Here is a 15,000-nt window from a genome sequence, read left to right as displayed (position 1 = left end):
ATAAGGAAAGCACACAGGACATTAATCCACTACGCACCAGCATCAATAATGCAGTGTCTATTCAATGTGTTGCCAGCTCATCTGGAATATATCAGAAGTGAGCGTAGATGTGTTTCAGAATAAGCTCGACAAATATCTAAGCTGCATCCCAGACCATCCAAGATTGGACGATGCAAAATATACCGGATGATGTACTAGCAACTCTCTGGTAGACATTAGAGGTGTCTCACACTGAGGGACCTGGGGCAACCCGGACAAGATGTAAGGTCTGTAAGGTAAGGTCTTTCTCTCTCTCTCTCTCTCTCTCTCTCTTCTAGAACAGGGAGGCCTTTTATTCCATTACCCAGTTCTATACCTTAATCTTGCTAAGAACTGGTTAGCTTATGACGCATAATTTTTCATCTGCACTTTCAAATTCACGAAATTGACATACATTCATCGAACGAATAGTTCTTTGAGATATGCTCAAACGTCTTACAAATTTTCATTCGTAAGACATACACTTTTCCTTTTATTCCGATGAAAGCTGAAATTTAGTTATTTGAAAGTTCATTCTATATCCCTCTTATCCTTGTAACCTTACTATTGACCTCGCCTTTATGAGAAATATTAAAGCTATTTATTAAGATCGTTCCGCCCTGATCATAGCATGTTGGCGAGGCAAGCTCTCTCTCTAGTATCCATCAATTAGCCATAACTCTGATCTTAAAAGAGAAGAGTAAAACGGGAAGCGTAATAAGGGGGATTGTAGGTAAAATGGGTCTGAGCACAGTAATGTTCGGGAATAAAAATATCTTCTTCTACTGCATTCACTAGGACACATTATGATTCACACTAACCATTATTCTGGTTTGATCACTCTTGGTTTAATTATATACTTTTGTTACTTAAAGAGATAATGTTGAAGTTCTAGGAAGTACGAGAAAGAGAGAGAGAGAGAGAGAGAGAGAGAGAGAGAGAGAGAGAGAGAGAGAGAAATGAAAACCGAACAATATAAATTGAAGAGAAATCACTATGTCTGTGTATATAAATATCCTCATATATCTCGTTACTATTAGAATGATGCCGATCCTACGTATTGACACTGTTTTCTAAAAGAATATATTGAACTTAGTCGAAGTTAATTACCATTCTAGTTGACCGAGTGAAAAAGGTTACCTTCACAGTCGTTCCGCACTAAAAGGGCATAAGTTCGAAATCTGATCAGAGAAGATGTACATAATAAAAGTAACTGGAAACCTAAATGTTTAAATCTCGCTTTAACTTCTAAGGGAACTGTGCTCTATATGCTGACAGCAGGTAGTTGTTATGTTAACTGCCATAATTCTTTCATAGCTATGGGCCAGGCTTCTAAATCACAGATCAAAGACATTTTTAAAATTGACATTTTATATTTGGATGCATGGCTTTTAAGAAAATAAATATATATGTATATAATTTTTTAACTCTGGCCTCTAAACTCTTTTGAGATATTACGTCATGATTCATAAGGATAATTTTCATAAAACCAAATTTATCACAAAGGAAAAATCATATAACCAGAAGATTTTTTTGTATATTTACTTCTATGAATAAGGCATAAAAGTCATATTTTATTCTCTGTTGATAAGCATCTTATTAAGGGGTAAAATTCATGTCTCTTATCTTATTAATCAAAAGGTTTATCCTTATGAGAATCGGTATCCAATAACAAGAACTGAGAGGTATTTGTTTGTATTATGTCCTCACTAATGACCATGTAGATTTCTATTTTATTATTTTCTTATAGATTGATTTTAGCTTGTAGAGAAAAACAATCTGAATTTACAAATCTATGCTTTTACATATTCTTTTCTTTTTATTTATTGACTGAGGACAAGGCCTTTTGCAGGGATGAAAGAGCAGCAGCAGCAGCAGCAGCAGCAGAGAGAGAGAGAGAGAGAAAGAGAGAGAGAGAGAGAGAGAACTTTGACTGTTCAGTCCATCATTTAAGTAGGATGAAACTGAACTTCCACATAAACTGGTGCGGGTACTGGACAGGAAGAGAATCAGCGAGCGCACATGATCAGCAAATACTGGAAGCTTTTTGATCTGTCAAGATAACTGTCACCTCCCTTGCAGTATCTCTTTCTTGGGTAGACAGAGTCCGGATGTCCACCATACGTCTTCTACTGTTTCTTCACACATTACTATTAATCGTCATTTGACTTAACAGTCTTTCCTGTAAGAGAACCACTAATTTACGTTACCTGATTCCTTTCTTTCGCGGATGAAGATCATCAAGCTTAGTTCTTTTTCTTAACAATGTGGAAAGCTTTCCCCTGCTTTTCACAACTGAAGAAGCCTACGGTTATCTGGGCAGAGCGCACTTGTCAATTTCTAGTTATATTGTGGAGGTTTGTTTTCATATTGTTTTCCTCGTTCTTTCCATCTACTCTTCCCCAATCATCTGCCGTGTATTTTTTTTTCCTATTTTCTGCAAATCGATTATTTGAACCACAATCGCTGTTATAATTCTTGGAAGCTTAATAAAACAAAACTTCAACCGTGGGGAGATGTGAAATAGATATTGCGTTTCAATTCTAGCCTTGAACTGTATAAAAAGAAATTGAAGATTTTTTTTTTTTTGCATTAGTCACCTTCTCTCAGTGCCAAGACAGTTTTACAAGAAATTGCCGGATTTGGCTTTGGTTACTAAAGATAATATATTTTAATCCAACTGAAGGGGAAAAACAAGAATGCTTCTTAAGGCTTGTATAGTTATTAATAAGCTGAGTTATAACCATAAAAATAAGCTTATACTGATAAAGCACCGGCTTCGGCGCTTAGATAACGTTAAATAGATCAGACATAAATTAAAATATTTATTTATATATTGTATAAGGTATTTATTTACTACTAATGCCAAATATTTAAGTGAACTTTTACAAAGAAAGTATACGAATAAACGATTTATGAAATATAGTTTGGCCTTTTTCCTTCAAATAATGCACTGCCCCACTTGAGCACATGATTTCCAAGATCTTTCTGAGTATTAAAATCTTATTCGTTTTAACGTATTTGCTCCCGGACTCAGAACCAAGAAGTAAGAAGGGAGGAAACATTTTGTCTTGCGGTCTGAAGCTGAAAGCCTCGGCTTACCGCTTGAACGCAATGTGGTTAGGGGAGCAAAAGGGTTCAAACAAGCGTTGAAGATTAGCCTTTGTAAGGTTCTTTATGCAACACGCCGTCAAAACTTGAGCTTACCTGCGGTAAACTTCTGTTTATCCTTTTACTGGGTTGTTGAAGCCTTTCTTCGTGACGGCAGTTGAATAGCAGAACAATCCTGCCGTGAAAGATCTTTTGTTGATCTTTATATGTCTCACGAAAAAGTGTGAATGTACCATGGTTATAAGCAAAACAATTACTTTAGGTACATTTCTAAATTATTGCATAAAAGAGGCTGCTACATACGTCAGAAAACTTAGATAAGAAGATTTACACAAATATAATCACATATGCACGTCTACTGATAACTTGATATGTTTATTACTTAATAATTGACAGAATACTACTGGGTACTACAAGCAAATAGACACTTCTATGGATCTGTTTTTTTTTCTTTCTTTCTTTCTTTTTAGTATGTATTAGTTTTTTCCTTTCATAAATTGAAGATAGGGAGAATTTTAACCTAATGCTCATATCTCCATAGTATTTTAATTTTTGCCACTAAAGTTATTGCAGTAGTATTAGTCGGTAATTTTCCTTCTGTACTTAATGTTATTCACAGTATCTTTTCTACTCGACTTTACTTAATTTTTGAATCTCAAGATCAGGAATGCATAATTTCAAAGAAAAAGAGTAAACCAGATCATATTGTTCGTTATGAGACCATTTCAATGGTCTGTCTTTAGTTTTCAGAATTTCATTTGAAATAAATTCAAATGTATATCGCTAATTCAGACTACACAACGCTCCGTGTAGCGACCAACTTGACTTATTTTCAGTCCGGACACATTCTCGTAGCATTAGATTCAAGTTATCCATGTTTGTTGCGATTGGACGGAGCTGTTAAAAATCCTTCATTACTCCCAGGTTTTCGTTGAGTATGAGCTTAAAAGCTATGATAAATACTTATTTATTGCACATTCTAAAATGGATTTATGCATGAAACGCTAGGAAGACTGAAAGTAAAATGTCAGCATACAATGAATCTTCTTCTATATATGATTCTCTTGCATGTTCTTCCATTGGAATTATCATACAATTTTTTCAATTTGAATTTATACCTCACATGATACTTCTTTATAGAGACTTAGATAACTGAACTCGGCAAAATGTTTATAGGGAAGCGGAATTATTAGATTGACTGTTTTTTTTTTTTTAAGTATCTTTTGCAAACCTATGATATAAATAAATCGCAATGATATCAGAAAGGGGGAAAATACAATTTTTTAAGGTTTCAAACGACAGGGTATGGAACTGGAGTGTTTTCTACACCTATTATGATATATAAATCGCAATGCATATCCAGAAAGGGGGGAAATACACTTGAATTTTTTAAAGTTTCAAACAACAGGGTATGGAACTGGAGTGTTTTCTACACTATATGATTATAATTCTTATGAATAAAATATGAGAATGTATATTTCTCGCTTAAACGAAAATTGTGGTAACAATTTCTATTAATTATGCGTTTTATTTTAGAAAAATTGGAACTCATGATTTTAGCCTTTTCTAATAATTCTGTTTTTAGAGTTTCTATTAGTTATCTGAACAATATATTTAACAAAATTAAGGCGCTAGAATACCACATGTCTATTCCACGATCGGTAGTAAAGCATATTTGGTTAACTATCTTAATTTCCAGGAATAATTCATGACCACTATCGTAGCAACTTAATAATCTTGTTATGAAATTGATTTTGATCGGGGGTTTTATTCCGCCAGCTCTCTTTTAAGGATTTCCAGCTCAATGTAAAATTTTAAATCTAAATACCTATTTCCAATTTAAAAATACACAGCAAAATGACTAATAACTAATACCATTATTGATAATTTCATAAGAAAATGTTAATGAAAATAACATCTGGAAGATGCCAGCTTAGGTTCTTAAACACACAAGAGAAATAGTCATATGCTGCAAAATCATCACAGAATAAAATACGTATCACTAAAATACACTAAATTAGAGATCAACACTAAATGCAGAATTCTCCCAACTGCTCTATCAAAATGGAGGACTCATTTATAATATAAGTTCCTATAATTTTTCATCTAATGCAAAATTTTCTTAGTAAATGTATATTTCCAGCAACTCATATATATATATATATATATATATATATATATATATATATATATATAATATATATATATATATATATATATATATATATATATATATATATATATATATATATTGGAGCTTGGAATATATGCTGTGTTTTGATTAATCCAAGCAAGTTACGTTAATTTGTTTTTTCATAGTTCCTACCACCGTATCAATATTTTCAATCAGTTGTTGATTTGTTGAAAAAACAACCACATTATTAATACCGAATGTTTGAATAAATTACTCATATAAGTGTAAATGAATCATTTATATTTGTTTTTGATGTCTTACGATACAAAAGTGAAAAGCATTTTTCTGATTACCATCATTAAAATATTTCTTTAAAAAGTTACTTAATATGTTCTGGCGGTAATAATAAAATTCCTCCTCTGCTTATATGCGTTACATCAAGTTAGGCAAACTATGGCGTCAGGTAAACAAATTTTCCTTTTTTTTAACTCAATATTCAGACAAAATTTTATTGTTTCAAGCAATTCCCAAAAAATGGTTGTAATAAAAGTTTGTAGTTTAATCATTAGAATATGCAAGTATACTAATTAGAGAGAGAGAGAGAGAGAGAGAGAGAGAGAGAGAGAGAGAGAGAGAGAGAGAGAGAGAGAGAATAAAACCAGTCAAGTTAACTGGCAATGAGAAAATTCCCCAGAAAGAAAAGAGTAGTTATAAGGTAATAATTCGAAAACTGACAAAAACCACGACGATTTTATGTGTCCCAAGTTGGAGGGTTTCTTAGCTCTTCAGAACTGATGGAAGTTCCGATGTCTTAGTCGGCTTTGTATATAATGTGGCTTAGTTTGTTTGTTTTGGGAAAAAGGTAATTCATGTTACTACAATAAGGCTAGGACTTCGTAAGGAAAATGAATAGCAGCAAATTGCGAAAAAAAACTATCATTTTATTTTAATTATTTTATTTGTAAGTAAATCTTTATTTAAGAAAACGTTTCATTATAGTGAAGCTACGTACAAAACATAATTAAGTGTTATAAAAATGCTAGGAAGCCTTCATTCAAACTAATATTCTCTCTCTCTCTCTCTCTCTCTCTCTCTCTCTCTCTCTCTCTCTCTCTCTCTCTCTCTCTCTCTCTCTCTCTCTCTCTCTCTCTCTCGTCTTATCGACTTTAGTTAGATAAATATCAAGAAGGGATCTAGCTGAAGCACTTTGCTTAATTGACCTTTCTTTATGCTTAAAAAAAATGCTTGCACAGAGGGGGGCCGGGGAGAGGGAATGTGGGGAGACTTTGAGTTTGAATCAACACAAAACTGGGCAACTGTAATTTAAAGAAGGCACACACACACACACACCCATATATATATATATATATATATATATATATATATATATATATATATATATATATATATATATATATATATATATATATATATATATATATATAGGGTATAACACGAGTTTATGCAAATATTTTGGGGATAGAAGAAAAAGTAATTTTGAGTAGAATATGTTCCAAAAACATATGCATCGTAAGACTTCATTTACTGCTGAGAGGAATTAAGATAACTGTTAAAATTAGTGTTTCTTCATGCGATAGAGATCGGGGTAGCCTGGGATGTGTGTGGGGGGATAGGGTTGAAGGGAATGAGGCATGTGGATTGATAGTCTTTTAAATATGATTATTTTTTTTGCAAGTAATCTGATTTAAACAATTAAGTAATAGCGGTAGCATATGGCGTTACATATCAAGTAGTATGTAAATGTTGCTGAGCAAGTTTCATTTGTGAACATTGAATTCTAGCACATTCTGTTCAGCCACCTCGTTGAACTAGGAATTATAACCAGGACTATATATATATATATATATATATATATATATATATATATATATATATATATATATATATATATATATATATATATATATTATATATATATATATATATATATATATATATATATATATATATATATATATTTATATATATATATATATATATATATATATATATATATATATATATATATATGTTATATATATATATATATATATATAATTGGCTCAAGAGTTGTTGAATGTAGCACGTGCTGATCTTATAAATAAGCAAGAAGAAAAGAAAGAGAAAAATGATACAGTTAGAGCTTAGATGCATTGAAGCAAAAGAAAATTTAATTAAGCTAAAAATGCAGCTGAAAGAGAGAGAATGCAAGCTGAAAGAGAAAGAATAGACATGGATAAACAAGAAAGAAGAGAAGGAGAAGAAGAAAAAGCTGCAGAAGAGGAAAGAGAAAGAGCAAAGTTTGAGAGGGAGAGGGAATTGATAAGAGCATTACCTGTAACACCATATAACCCTTACCAAGGTAATCAAGACCCCGTATTTGATGTAGTAAGAGTACAGGAGTTAATCCCTAAGTTTACTGAAGAAGCTCCAAATGAGTTTTTTTATCACTTTGAGAATGTGGCTTCAGGTATGGGACGGCTAGAAGATAAATGGTCAGTTTTGCTACAAAGTGTCTTAATTGGTAAAGGGAGAATTGTTTATCTAGCCTTAACTGCTGATCAGTGTAAAGGCTATGAGGTACTTAAACACAGTGTGCTACAAGTTTACCAGATGACCCCAGAGTACTACAATGAAAGATTGAGAAATTTAAGAAAATATGAAAAGGTGTTTTAAACGTTGGTTAGAGTCTGCTAAAGTTAAAACTTTTGATGAGCTAGAAGAAATACGTTTCCTTGAACAATATCTTAGTGGAATTCCTGAACATATAAGAGCCTAAGAAGATTAATATTTGTTTATTTCCCTAATAGTACTGGGGAATGGATATTTTTCAAGTGGCGCTTTAAAATTTACGTTACCCTTATGGTGATTACAAATTATACAGTTTTGCGCAAAGTTCTTGGCATCTTCACTACAGTTTAGCCAAAAATAATTTCTGGTTATGATTCTTGTTGTCTTTTCAATTCCTGGATGTCTTGCTAACTTATATGAGTGTGCTAGTTTTTAAACTTCTCTGGTTAGGGTTTTTGGGATGTATAGTCGAGAACAACCATTTTTCTCTGTCGGCCTTTTATACAATAATCCATTCATCAATTGAAAATCGGGCTTTAAGGATTCATCTAGTAATAACTGTCCTGCCATTTGTCTGATTTCTGCATCTCTTGTTATATTTTTACCCTTTCCTAAATCTAAATCTACTACTCATCAACTAAAGCAAAAGGTATTAGTTGTAATGCCTTTTTCTGTTTCTTCTTGAGATCTGGATAATGCATCTGCCAAAGTGTTAAATTTTTCTGGAATATATCTGCAGCAAATTCTAAACACTAATGAACCATCTATTGAATTGCATGTTATTGGTGAGGACTCTCTTTTTAAATAAGTCACAAATGGGTTTGTGATCAATAAGCACATTTAGTTTATGACCTAAAAGTATAAGTCTAAGCTTCTTTAAAACCCAATATGAAGCTAAACACTCTCTTTCTGCTGCACTTTATTAATAATGTCTTTCTGCTTGGATTAAAATTCTAATAGCATAATATACCCCCCTCATCCTAGTTTTTGACCTTTTGTAACAATACAGCTCATAGCCCTATACTTGAGGTATCACAAGCCAAATAAAAGTATTTGGAAAATTCTGGGCAGACGAAAACAGGGTCCCTGGTCATTTATCTCTTTAGTGTTTCAAAGACTGTTTCTTGTTCATCCTTCCATTCATATGTAACATCCTTTTTGGTTAGTTCTGTCAAAGAATTGGCCTTAGTAGCAAAGCCTTTTATAAAAGGCCTATAATAACTTACCATACCTAGGAACCTGCTTAATGCTTTCAAGTTAGTGGGAATTGGATAATCAATTATTGCCTATATTTTACCTGCCTGCATGCACAGTCCATCTTCACTAACTACATAACCCAAGTATTCTAATGATTTCATCAGGAATTAACATTTCTTTATTTTTATTTCTAGTCCTGCAATGCTTAATCTGGTGTTCTGAGGTAGCTTTCTAAGTCTTTGATAAAAATGATAACATCGTCCATGTATGCCATAATAATTTCTATATCTCCTAGTATTTTTAACATTAATCTGACAAATGTTAATACGGTTGAAGTGAGTCCAAATGGAATTACTTCGAACTACAAATGTTCTTTTTGTGTACTGAAGGCTGTGAATTGTTCTTATTCTTCAGCAAGAGGTACAATATCCATATCCATTAAGCAAATCTAAGGATGAAAATATTTTTGCACCTCCTAATTTGGGTAACATATCTTGAATTACCAGCATCGACATTCAATCTGGAACTGTGTTCGATTTTAACTTTCTATAATCAATTATAAGACTCCTACTGCCATCTTTCTTTGAAACAAATATCAATGGAAAAGTATATGGAGATTTAGAAGGAATTACTACTCCATCTCTTTTCATTTCATCTATCCAATTGTCAACTATGGGTTTCTGGCATATTGGTAATATGTAATTAGGAATAAAAATTGCTTGGTTCCATCATCTAACAAAATTCTATGTTGTACAATATTTGTTCTTCTTAGTTTATTTCATAAAGCTATTACATTTCTGTATTTTTCTAGCACCTGAGTTAAATTGTTTCTATTTTCTGGAACTATTTTATTCACTTCCTGTTTTATTTAAGAGTTTTGGCAATTTATAGAGAAAGGTGCTTTTCTTCTGTTGTTAGTAAAGAATTGTTAATAGGGATTCCTATTCATAAGATAATGCCTGCATAAAGTGTTAGTCTGTTGTCTGAATACTTTTGGACATAGACTTCGCATGTGCCACCATCCATGTGGACTAGTGAATTATTCATTCTGACAATATCTGGCAATTCTTCATTCAATAATAGAATATCATTATCTTTTACATCCTCTTTGATAGCAAAATTATAAATTTTTTTCAAACATTTTGGATACAAAGTTAAGTATAAATTTTACTTTATTATTAACTGTAAATTTGACTTTATTATCATCAGCTGTGCTAACATAACATATTTCTTCATCTTCTATGTTTGAAAAATAGCAAAGTTCTGTATCTCCAGTGGTTTCTTCTGTTACTTCTATTATACTATTTATATCTGATATATTGTTTTATTTAAGAGCAATACTGAATGTAATACTTTCCCTTCGCTTTCACAACTCATTACTACATTACTGTAGGTATAGCGTTTTGATTTTCGTTAGACTCAGGGTTTGTTCATCACTATTATTCATATCTGAGTAATTATTTATATCTGAGCATATACAGATGATACATATCATCTGTATGTGCACATCTCAACAATTCGTTATTCTCTAAGTGTGGGAATTCCTCTTTTTTTCATGTTTTAACTTTATCTTGCTTATTTTTGATACTTATCTGCTCTTCCCGTATGTTTCTCTCGCTTGTTGAAACTGTCTCAGACATATTGATCAGATTTGGGTGAGACGTTTTTTCGTCAAGCATGAAACGTACGCTCCTCTGATTATCCTGATTCAGGCTAATCTTTCCTTCACTACTATATATTTTTCCACATTAAATTAACTGAGAATAATACTTATCAGGGAAAAATTTTGTCTTTTAAAACTAGAAAACTTTCAGTAAATTTGTGTGACAAAATACATATTTCTAGTTTGACATTCCCCAGACCTTTAATCTGTTTTCCTGCTATTAATTTTATTACTCTACTTTGACCCTGTATCTGAGTTTCTGCAATGCCTAAATATTTGGTTAAAGTTATTTTATCAATTATATTTACAGTACTAGCTGAATCAATGAGTACAGTGCATGTCTTTCCATTTATTGGGATCTTTACACTAGGCAAAACTTTTCTGCTTATTTCTTCTTCTTTCATAGAAAATACTATTTCTTTGCTATGTAAATAAGAAAATGCAGATGAATCTTCATTTCCTATTGTAACTGTTTCTTATTTTTCTCTTTCATCACTCTGAAGGGATTTACTTTCTTTTCTCTGTAAATGGGTAAACTATCACTGACATGATGACTTATTTGTATTTGGGTTAATGTTACTATTTTTTTAAATCTCCCAATTGGCTTCCTTTGTTCTAAACCAACAATTTCAGTTAAATGCCTGACATTTTTGGGAACTGTACAGATTCTAGGCTTTCTGCATTTGTGAGTAGAATGATTGCTATACCCGTAGTTTTCACATGATGTTTATGGTCTAGCTGCTGAGCTTGATTATTCACTGGCTTTAAATTATTCGTGTTTGCTTATTAACCATTATTGTATCTTATTGGTGGACCATTCCTTGATTGATTCTGTCTTCCTTCCTGGGTTGGATTCCATTTTCCCATTATTTTGCGCATATTTCCTTTGAAAGAAAGTTTGCTTAGTTCCTAATTGTATGTAATTAATGTTATACTTTTTACTACTTTTATATCAATCATTTATATTTCTGCCTTTCATTTCATTTCGATCTTCTGTTATTCCTACAAATTCCTTCGAAAGGACTATCTCTTTCCTTTGGATTTCTTGTGTCATCGTCATTAATGCTGTAAGGCTTTCATTCTTTGGAACAATTTTAACTTTCTTGAAAGCTTTCTTTTCTTTTTCTCCAAGGGCATTATACATGGTTCCAAATGACAAATAATTCAAGACATGCCTAAAGCTAACTAAATCATCTAGGTCATCAACAAAACCATCCTTCTTTCCTATGCGGATATTTAGTTTTCTTTAAACCATCCACTACTATTGATAACAAATTGGTTTAAATTCACCGAATCTAACTGAATTCTAAGTTCTATGCATCACCTCTTTTCTAAAGTAACGAGAATCAAGGGTTCGTTAATTTGGGTTTTTTCATTCGTTATTCCCCCAGTAGATATGTGACGTATTAAAAGAGCTATTATCCCTAGTGACAAAAACGTCCAAGAAAGGTAATTGATTATTCACCTCTATTTCTACGGAAAACTTAATGTAACTATGCTTAGTATTAACATATGCTAAAAAGGAGTCAATATCACAATCATTTTTAAATAAGGCGAAGGTGTCATCAATATACCTACCATATAAGAGTGGATGGAACCTGAGTTGGCACTCATCTAACATGAGTTCTTCCAGCAAGCGCATGAAAATGTTGGAAAAAGTAGAACCCAAGGGAGAGCCCATGGCTACACCGTCCGTTTGTTTATAAAGTTTGCCGTCAAAAACAAAGGCAGTGTCCCCCGCTGCCAGTTCTAAAAGATTTTTAAAATACGAACGACTGAAATCGTTAAACACAGAATCTGGTTCAGGAAAAAGTTTAAGATAATAGCGATAGTTTCTTCCACAGGAACATTACTATGAGATTGACAGCTGGGGTCCCGGTGTTTTTCCGGAATAGAATCTTATCACTGTGCCTGACAAAGATGACACTTTTTCACAGGTTATCTTACATTCCTACCTAATTTTTTACTTAATTCTGTATTACGAAAGTTGCATAATTCTGGTAATTATAAGAGTAACGCCGACTTTATGTAGACATCGTCAGCAAACTCAGAGGAATGTCTTTCGAAGATATAATGACGTAACTTATGACTTCATTAACTTGCCTCCTTCTCGATGGATATTTTGCTATACATGAAAAGTCTCCACCACTGACAACAATAAATTACAACCAATACTCCTTGTTTCCTCCATTTAATTAATAACTCCACAACACCATATTCCCTCTTATTTCACCAATAATCACATGTGGAATAAAACAAGTCTCCAATAAAGATTATTACACTCCAAGCAGGATGATCAAAAATGAAACTCCCTCTCCAAAAAAAATGCACTCAAAGGGTCTAACTGACACACACAAAAATATTTGTCTCCATATCTCCTCAAAAAGGTGTCTCCATTTGCAACAAAAATGGTTGCAAAATAATTGAACTAAACATAGCTCTCACCAACATAGGCCTAGACTGTGGAATATCTCAAAAAACAAATAAAAACACATCAAATGGCCAAAATATTATATCTCAAATTATATCTCCAATTCTCCAAGAAAATAACTCAATGTTATAGTCAAAAACTATAAACTCTCTGTTTAGCATAACTGCTGAGGAAGGCAAAAACTCAGCAAATAAAATTGCCCAGGAAATTCTAGAAAAAATCACCAGTGTGCCACAACTAATTACAACAGAACTCCAAATTCAAAGTATCTAAGCAAAGACTTCTCTATATGCAATACAGTATAGGGCACTAGAAGCCTAACTAAGCTTCCTACCTCTGGCAAAATTGTAACAAACACAATTGTGCAAGAGGCCAACAATTTCCGGAACACAAACATCCAGAAAAAAAATGTAGTGCCATTTCGTATGCATTCAACATAATGCAAAAATTCTCCCATAAATCTCTCTGCAGCATCAAACAGCTGAAATTATAAACACATTCCCGAACAATGACTCCAAGTCACGAACTGAGATATTAAAAAATTCTCACAAACTGGAGAGAAAAATAAATTCAAACTCGCCCATGATAAAAAAAAAAAAAACTGATGTCAGCGATGGCTAACTTCTAAAGAGGGGAAAAAATAAAAATCATCGGCACTGTTAACTATCCCCATGACCCACGTAGATGTCAAGCGATTTTCTGCTGAACTCATAAAAAAAAAGAAAAAAAAATGTGTCATTAGTTCCTCCCAAATAAAAAAAAAAAACATCACCACCCTTGATAGCATTACAACACCCATGTTAGTATGTAAAAAGAAATCACCATTATTAGTATAAAAAACATCACCAATGTTAATGCTTCCCCATTCACCAAAAATTCGGCACAAAATTCACCAGAAGTTCAGCAAAATTCAGCACAATTCATAAAAAATCCAGCCAGATTCATCACCCATGAACCACTGACAAATTCTCCAAAGTCATAGAAACTGAGTAAATAATTTACCACAAAACTTCTCGCATAATTCAATGTAATAATTAACCCATAATAATGATAATAAGAGTTCTCCAGTAAAATATCTCATTCCCCAGTATTCATCAATATTGCCACACCCCATGATACCAACCAATACCAATCAACACCAATCAACAGCATTTCCCCAGTATACGCCACCATTGCCACACCCCCCATAACTCCACAATCAACACCACTCACCACTCCTCGGGTATCATCATCATTTAGCAACACAAGGCACCCGCTCACCACCAATGGCAACACCACCTGACAACACCAGTCATCACCAATCATCACCACTCGGCAATCATCACCAATGGCATCCCCATTCACCACCACTCAGCACCATTTTAAAGTAACCTCCACAACACCAATCAAATCTCCATTTAAAAGAAAATAATCTCTGTATCCCCAGTTATTATTATGCCCTCTAACACTGTGTAAAAGCATTCTCCAAAGCATAGGGAAAACTTACACCAAATCCATATGAATTTCATTTCATTTTCTCTCCACTCAAGAAAAAGAAAAAAAAAATCTTTAAAAAAAACCCTACGGGCATCTCACATCATCAACCAGCCGTTATCAGCTGATTCCCTGGCATTGAAATTTCCTTATTAGGGGGCAGACACACACCCCACTGCCCCGACACAAAGAAAAAAAAAAGAAGAAATTCACCCCTCACTAAAAAAAGAGCTTCAACCTCCCCGTCAAACATTCCCCCCAAGGAAAGACACTACTACCTGCCTCTTGCAACACACCTCGATCGGCTCAGCAAGAATTGCGCTGACTGCGTATGCATGAGCGGCCGCTGTCTCCTAGAGGCAAAACCAAAACCACAGTGTTGCATGTATGAAAACCATTCAT

This window comes from Macrobrachium nipponense, chromosome 33 (genome assembly GCF_015104395.2).
Source record: "Macrobrachium nipponense isolate FS-2020 chromosome 33, ASM1510439v2, whole genome shotgun sequence".
NCBI classification, from domain to species: Eukaryota; Metazoa; Arthropoda; class Malacostraca; order Decapoda; family Palaemonidae; genus Macrobrachium; species Macrobrachium nipponense.
This window is presented reverse-complemented; position numbering follows the sequence as displayed.